Below are 6000 nucleotides of genomic sequence, written 5' to 3' on the forward strand. Positions count from 1 at the left end.
TCCTGCATTCCTTCCTCCTGCAGCGAGGATTCCTCAAGGAACCCCAGCCCACCTGCATATCTGGCTGGTGATGGCTCAGGGGAGATTAGCTGCCCCACCCCTACCCCACTCCCCTGTTTAGATCCCAGGCCCCTGATGGCTGGGTTTTGCTCTGAGGACTCTAGAGGTTTCCCTTGAGGCTGGTCTCCAGGGGAGGCGCTCTGCGGAGAGCCACACCACCCTCCTTCCCTTCCTCCCTCCATCCATCTTCTCATTTTCACCATGTTATTAGACCTCGTTGACATTTTCTTTGCCTCTCCACAGTTGAGCATGCAGCCAGTGTGTGGTAAACTGCAGCAATTACCTAGCTTAGCAGGCTTGCCTGGGCTCTGGGAAGGCCAGCTCTTCACAGCGAGGCCAACAGGACCCATGCAGGTCTGCCTAAGAACATAGAATTCAACCTTGAGGTGCCCCGGCTCACTGCCTCCATGTAGAGTGGGACCTCACACAATATTCTATTACTAAACTTAATTTGGTCAGCGCTGGGACTCTCTGCTCTCGGGAGTTGGTACATTTCACCCTGAGACCTGGGACACTTGAAAGGGCCTGGAAAAGAAGCTATAGGTTACATTGTTAAATAACAAAGTAACAAAGAATAGAGTCAAATTCTAGGGGAAACCACACACACACACACACACACATAATGGTGTTTTAGATTTCAAGAGATGTGTAAGCTTTGTGTATGCGTGTGCGGTATGTGATATGATGTGTGTGGTGTATATGTGGTTTGGAGTGTGTGTGTAGTTTGTGGTGTGTGTATGTGGTATGATGTGTGCTGTGTATGTGGTTTGTATGTGTGTGTGGTCTGTGTATGTGTAGTGTGATGTGTATGGTGCATGTGTGTGTATGAGTATGTGTGCTCCCACATCTGTGTGTGCACATGCATGCGGGTGTTGCATGTATGCATGTGAACATGTGAGTGCTAGGCTACTATGCATGCATACTTTTTCTTTGTTTAATGGTTCTCGAATTGAACGCAGGGTCTCCAGCACACAAGGCAAACACTCCACCATTTTTATCTTATTTCATTGTGGGGGGCAGGCTTTCACTGCCCTTGTATTTACGTTGTTGCCCTTGGCAGACCTTGACCCTTGCAATCCTCCTGCCTCAGCACACAACTCCTGTGTGTCTGGAATTGCAGGTGTATTTGTGGACTGTATGTCTTTCCCAGAGCCCCTACACTTGATAAGAAAGCCACAGTCACTTGAGCCACTGCCAGGGGTACAGACAATGCCACCCTCACACCACAGTGCACAGGATAGAGTCCCCAAAGCTAAGACCAGTCCCTGCTAGCCAGTAAGGGATCTCAGCATGGGGCTCTTAGGGCTCCTGAAGAGAAAGCTGTATGCTTGGGCCAAACTCAAGCTCAGCCAGACGGAACATTTCTGGAGGGAAGATGACTACAGCTCATTTTAATTTTGATTGTCAACTTGAAAGGGGTCTAGAACAACCTAGGGATAACTTCAGAATATGTTTGTAAGGGAGCTTCTATGTTGGCCAAGGTGGAGAAACCCACCCTGAGTGTGGTATCACGATCCCATGAGCTGATGAGGTTCTGGATGGAGAAACAGAAGAAAGTGAGCTGAGAACCAGCCTGTGTCTCTCTCTGCTTCCTGACATGTGACCAGCAGCCTCCAGCCTCCACCATGATGGGCTGACTGTACCGTCCAACTGTGAACCAGACAAATGCACCCTTCCTTAAGTCACTTCTTGTGGGGTAGTGTATTACAAGAATGAGATAAACGCTAATACAGGATGGAGTGGGGTGGGGGAGGGAAAGAGAGGAAAGGAGGCAAGGAGCGGAAGGGCAGGAGAAGGAAAAGGAAGATGTAAGCCAACAGCGTGGCCAAGGTTATAGCGCTTTCTAGATGGACTTGTCATGCCACATAACACACAGCACACAGTAAATCTGCCCTCCCTCTGAGGTCGTGCACACATGTGTGTGCGTGTGTGTGTGTGTGTGCGTGCACATATAAATATACACTTATACAGGCATTCTCAAATAGAGCCAGGGGCCACCAACTGAGAGGAGCGTTGGTCAGGGTAGAGAGAGGCAGACAGCTGTGCAGGGGTGGTTGGCAGTCCCATCCTCCTGCATGTGCCCAGCTGTGCCCAGACTCCATCAGCATCAAGCCTACATCCAGCCCTGCACTTGAGTTCACAGGAGCAGCAGTCACGGAGAGCTCACAGCCGCATCCACACACACAACATCCTCTCCCGAAGCGCTGTCCTGCGGGTCCAGTGTGCCCACCCATCTAGACTCCTTTGATCTAAAGGGCTCTGTCCGGACCTTCTCCCGCAGTAGGTGCCTTGCTCTCGTCTCTGTAGCATGGTCTTGCTCAATAGTATGTTGTCTTGTGGCTCAACTTCCATGGCTGACCCCAATCCCACCCCATAAGGCTTAAAGACAGCAGATATGACACCGTAGACTCCTCAAGACCATAAAACTCAAGTAGGGAGTGTGTACTGAACCCTGGGAGTGATAGGGAGCCACTGATGCCCTATGCAGGCACTAGGCAGTACTATGATTTTACATTAAAAAAGCAAAAACAAAAACAAAAAAAAATAAATCTGCTTTGAGTAGTGTCATGGGTGTCCGGAGGGACTCTGGGGGGCGAGATGGGGGGCAGGAACAGCGCTCACATCTTCTGAAGGATTCATTTCCAGCTACCGCCAATAAAAGTTAAACTTCAGAGGTGGTGCAAATGGCAGTAAGGTTTGCATTAAGCAAACAATTCAGATTTCTGAACCACCAGGCCTTGGGGAATTATGGTGTCATCTCTTTCTCTAGCATCAAAACTAGCACTTAAGAAATGCAAAACAGAAGGGCTGAGGAGGTGCCTCAGCCAGGAAAGTGCTCGCCATTTAAGCCTGAGGACCTGAGTTCACCCACCCACCACCCCTGTCCAGTACTTATGCAGAAAAGTCAGGTGTGGAGACACACTCTGAAATCCCAACATGGAGGAGGCAGAGACAGGGGGATCCCTGGAGTTTGCTGGCCAGCCAGGCTAGCAGCCTAATCAGTCCATTCCAGGCCAGTTTCAGACACCAAGCAGACAGCATCCTAAGGAATGCCCAAGACTAACCTACGGAACACACATACACACACACATGCACTATATACCTGCAGACACACTCGTACAGGTCACAAAGAGATGGCTCAGCAGTTATGAGCATGCTCTTGCAGAGGATCTGAATTCAGTTCCCAGCACCCACGATGGATGGCTCAAAACCACCTGTAGCCCCTGCCCTGGAGAATCTCATATCCCCTTCTGGCCTCTGTGGGCCCCACACTCATGTGCACACAGACACACACATACAGTCCATGACAAAATGAATTCTTTTTTTTCAGACAGAAAAAGAAAAGAACACCACCATGAACCAAAAAGACCAAAGAAACCAGCCAGAAGGAAAAGTTACAGAAAGGAAAGGAAGACCCAGTGACCGTCCATGTGCCAAGGGACCACATCAGCAGAGGCACCAAGAAAGGAACAAGTCCCTGTGTCTTCATCCCCTGGTCCCCTCCTCCATTCCCCTTGCCATCTGGCCACTGGCATTCCCATACACGCTCCACATTCTTACCTTGTTTGGCTCCTCAAGAGACCAGCGCCTATGGTGTCCCAGTTTCCAGGACAGTCACACTCATCCTTCTGTAAAGGGAATCTTCAGAAGTGGTTCAGATCTCTCTTGACCAGGAAAAGGAGGAACCCCAGGAAAGAGGGGCTTGGCTGCAGGCTGGCTTGGAGACACAGCTGCTGGGAGCTCCATCCTTTGCCCACCTCCTATGAGCTTTCTGTTCAGTAACGACAGCTGCTTGAGAAGGCTTTCCCTGGGACTAGGGAGTCAGCTCAATAGGTGGAGTGCTTGCCACACAAACCTAAGGATCAGAGTTCGAGACCTAAAACCAGTGTGGAGAGCCAGGTGTGGCGGTGCGCTTCTGTAATCCCAGCATGGGAAGGCAGAGACTAGCAGATCCTGGAGACTCGCCTGCTGGCTGATCTCAGGATCTCCCAGTGAGAGATCTTGTCTTTATTTTTTTTTTTTTTTTTGACCAAGCCTTGACCTTTATTTAAAAAGCCGCACGTTTATTTCGCTTTCTGACTCTGCGCTTGTGCCTTCAACACTTTCACAACAATTTTCTGCTCCTCAATAAGGAAAGCCCGCTTGGTCCTGTCACGGACACACTTGGCACACATGGTGCCACCATAGGCCCGGCTGACATGCTTCTTTGTCTTAGACAATCTCATGAGGACTTTCGGTCTCACAGCACGAACCCCTCGGAGTCGGCCTGGGCACACACCGCATGCTGATTTAGGTGCTTTTCCAACCTTCTTGATGTAAAGGTAAACAATCCTGTTGCGAGGGGTTCAAGACAGCCTAGTTTTGTTGGAGGCTGTGTTGTAGGAGAGCCTACGACGGTATGTCAAACGCTGGACCATCCTGAGTGCCTCTAAGCACCGTCCCCGGAAGAGGAAAAAAAAAAAAGCGAGATCTTGTCTTTAAAAGAAGGTAGTGGACAGTGCCTGAAGAATGATGTCCAAGGTTGACCTCTGGTCTCCACACATGTATGTATGCAAACTTGTACATATACATGAATTTCTAAAAACACAAGAGAAGAGCTTTAGGACAACACTCAGGGAGCTGTGTCAATGAGTTAGCAGTCCGGGTGTGAACCTCTGTCCCCACCCACAGTGGGCGCACTTGGATCCCAAAGGTTCAGGTCTTGGCATTTTCATTCCCAATTAGTTCTACAGACACTGGGGACTCTGGGGACACTGCCCTGGAAGAGCATGCTGTCTGCTCAGAGGATGGGATAATGAGCTAATAAACTAATCAAACACTGTACACTTGTAAAAGTTGCTTCCAGGAAGCACAGCAGGGATCTCAGGGGATTAGGGAGTCTCTAAGGAGAGCCTGCTATCTGGGATAGATAACTGAAGTCAAGACAGGGACATTCTGGGCCAGTTGTCACAACTCACAGGGGTTGTCTGAGGCCATCCTGCACATTAGATATCCTGCATATCAGACATTTACATTATGATTCATAACAGTAGCAAAATTACAGTCATAAAGTAGAAATGAAAATAATTTTATGGTTGGGGATCACCACAACAGAAGGAACTGTATTAAAAGGTTGAGAACCCCTGGTCTAGGCAAAAAGCCCTGGGATTGGAACAAACTCTAAGGACTTGGTCTTCGGGGAACTAAGGGGTAGTGCCCATGAACTGCTCAGGTTAGAGAGGACAGACCGGGTCACACGGGGTTAGCCCATAAGAGTGGCACAGCCCTAGAGAGGTGACCCCTGGTGTGGGCAATGGCTAGATTTGTGTGGTGAAGTAGCCACCGTTCCCTAAGCGATATTTCTATGCCTAGACCCCTGTGAACACCTTAAATTTTGAGGAGTCTCACTGCACCTCATAAATCTTGAAACTAAAGCTGAAAATCCATGTTCTGGCCACTCAGAATTGTTTTCCTTTGTATCCAGCTACACAGTGGCTGCCTCTCTTGTCCTCTTGACAAAGCTGTCTATGGAAAGTAACATAAGGGACTCAGTTTGAGGAGACCCTGAACTTACCAAGCCCAGGAAAAGAGTACCAGGGTGGGTATTTAGAGCAGACCCTCGGACCACTGGTCCAAATTCCACCTTCTCAGGCTGCAGAGATGACTCAGGAGATAGGAGCACTGGCTACTCCTGCAGAGGACCTAGGTTTGGTTTCCACCACCCACACGGTGGTTCCAACTATTACCTGTAAATCAACTCCAAGGGATATGATGCCCTTTCTGGACTCTACAGGTACCAAGCACATGTGTGTTGCATAGAAACTAATAGACAAAATATGCATACGCATGTGTGTGTGTGTCTGAACAGGAACACTCAGACACAGACATCTCATAAAAGTAGCTAGCAGGGAAAGAAATCCTTAGACATGCACAACAGGAGTGGGGACAACCCAAATCTTG

At 49.1% G+C, this 6000-nt stretch overlaps 1 pseudogene; it reads right to left on the reverse strand.

The window, feature by feature from the left end:
- Window positions 1–4067: 4067 nt before the first annotated feature.
- On the reverse strand, window positions 4068–4510 carry LOC101979995 (annotated as a pseudogene).
- Window positions 4511–6000: the final 1490 nt, after the last annotated feature.

Source organism: Microtus ochrogaster, chromosome 2, assembly GCF_000317375.1.
Source record: "Microtus ochrogaster isolate Prairie Vole_2 chromosome 2, MicOch1.0, whole genome shotgun sequence".
NCBI classification, from domain to species: domain Eukaryota; kingdom Metazoa; phylum Chordata; class Mammalia; order Rodentia; family Cricetidae; genus Microtus; species Microtus ochrogaster.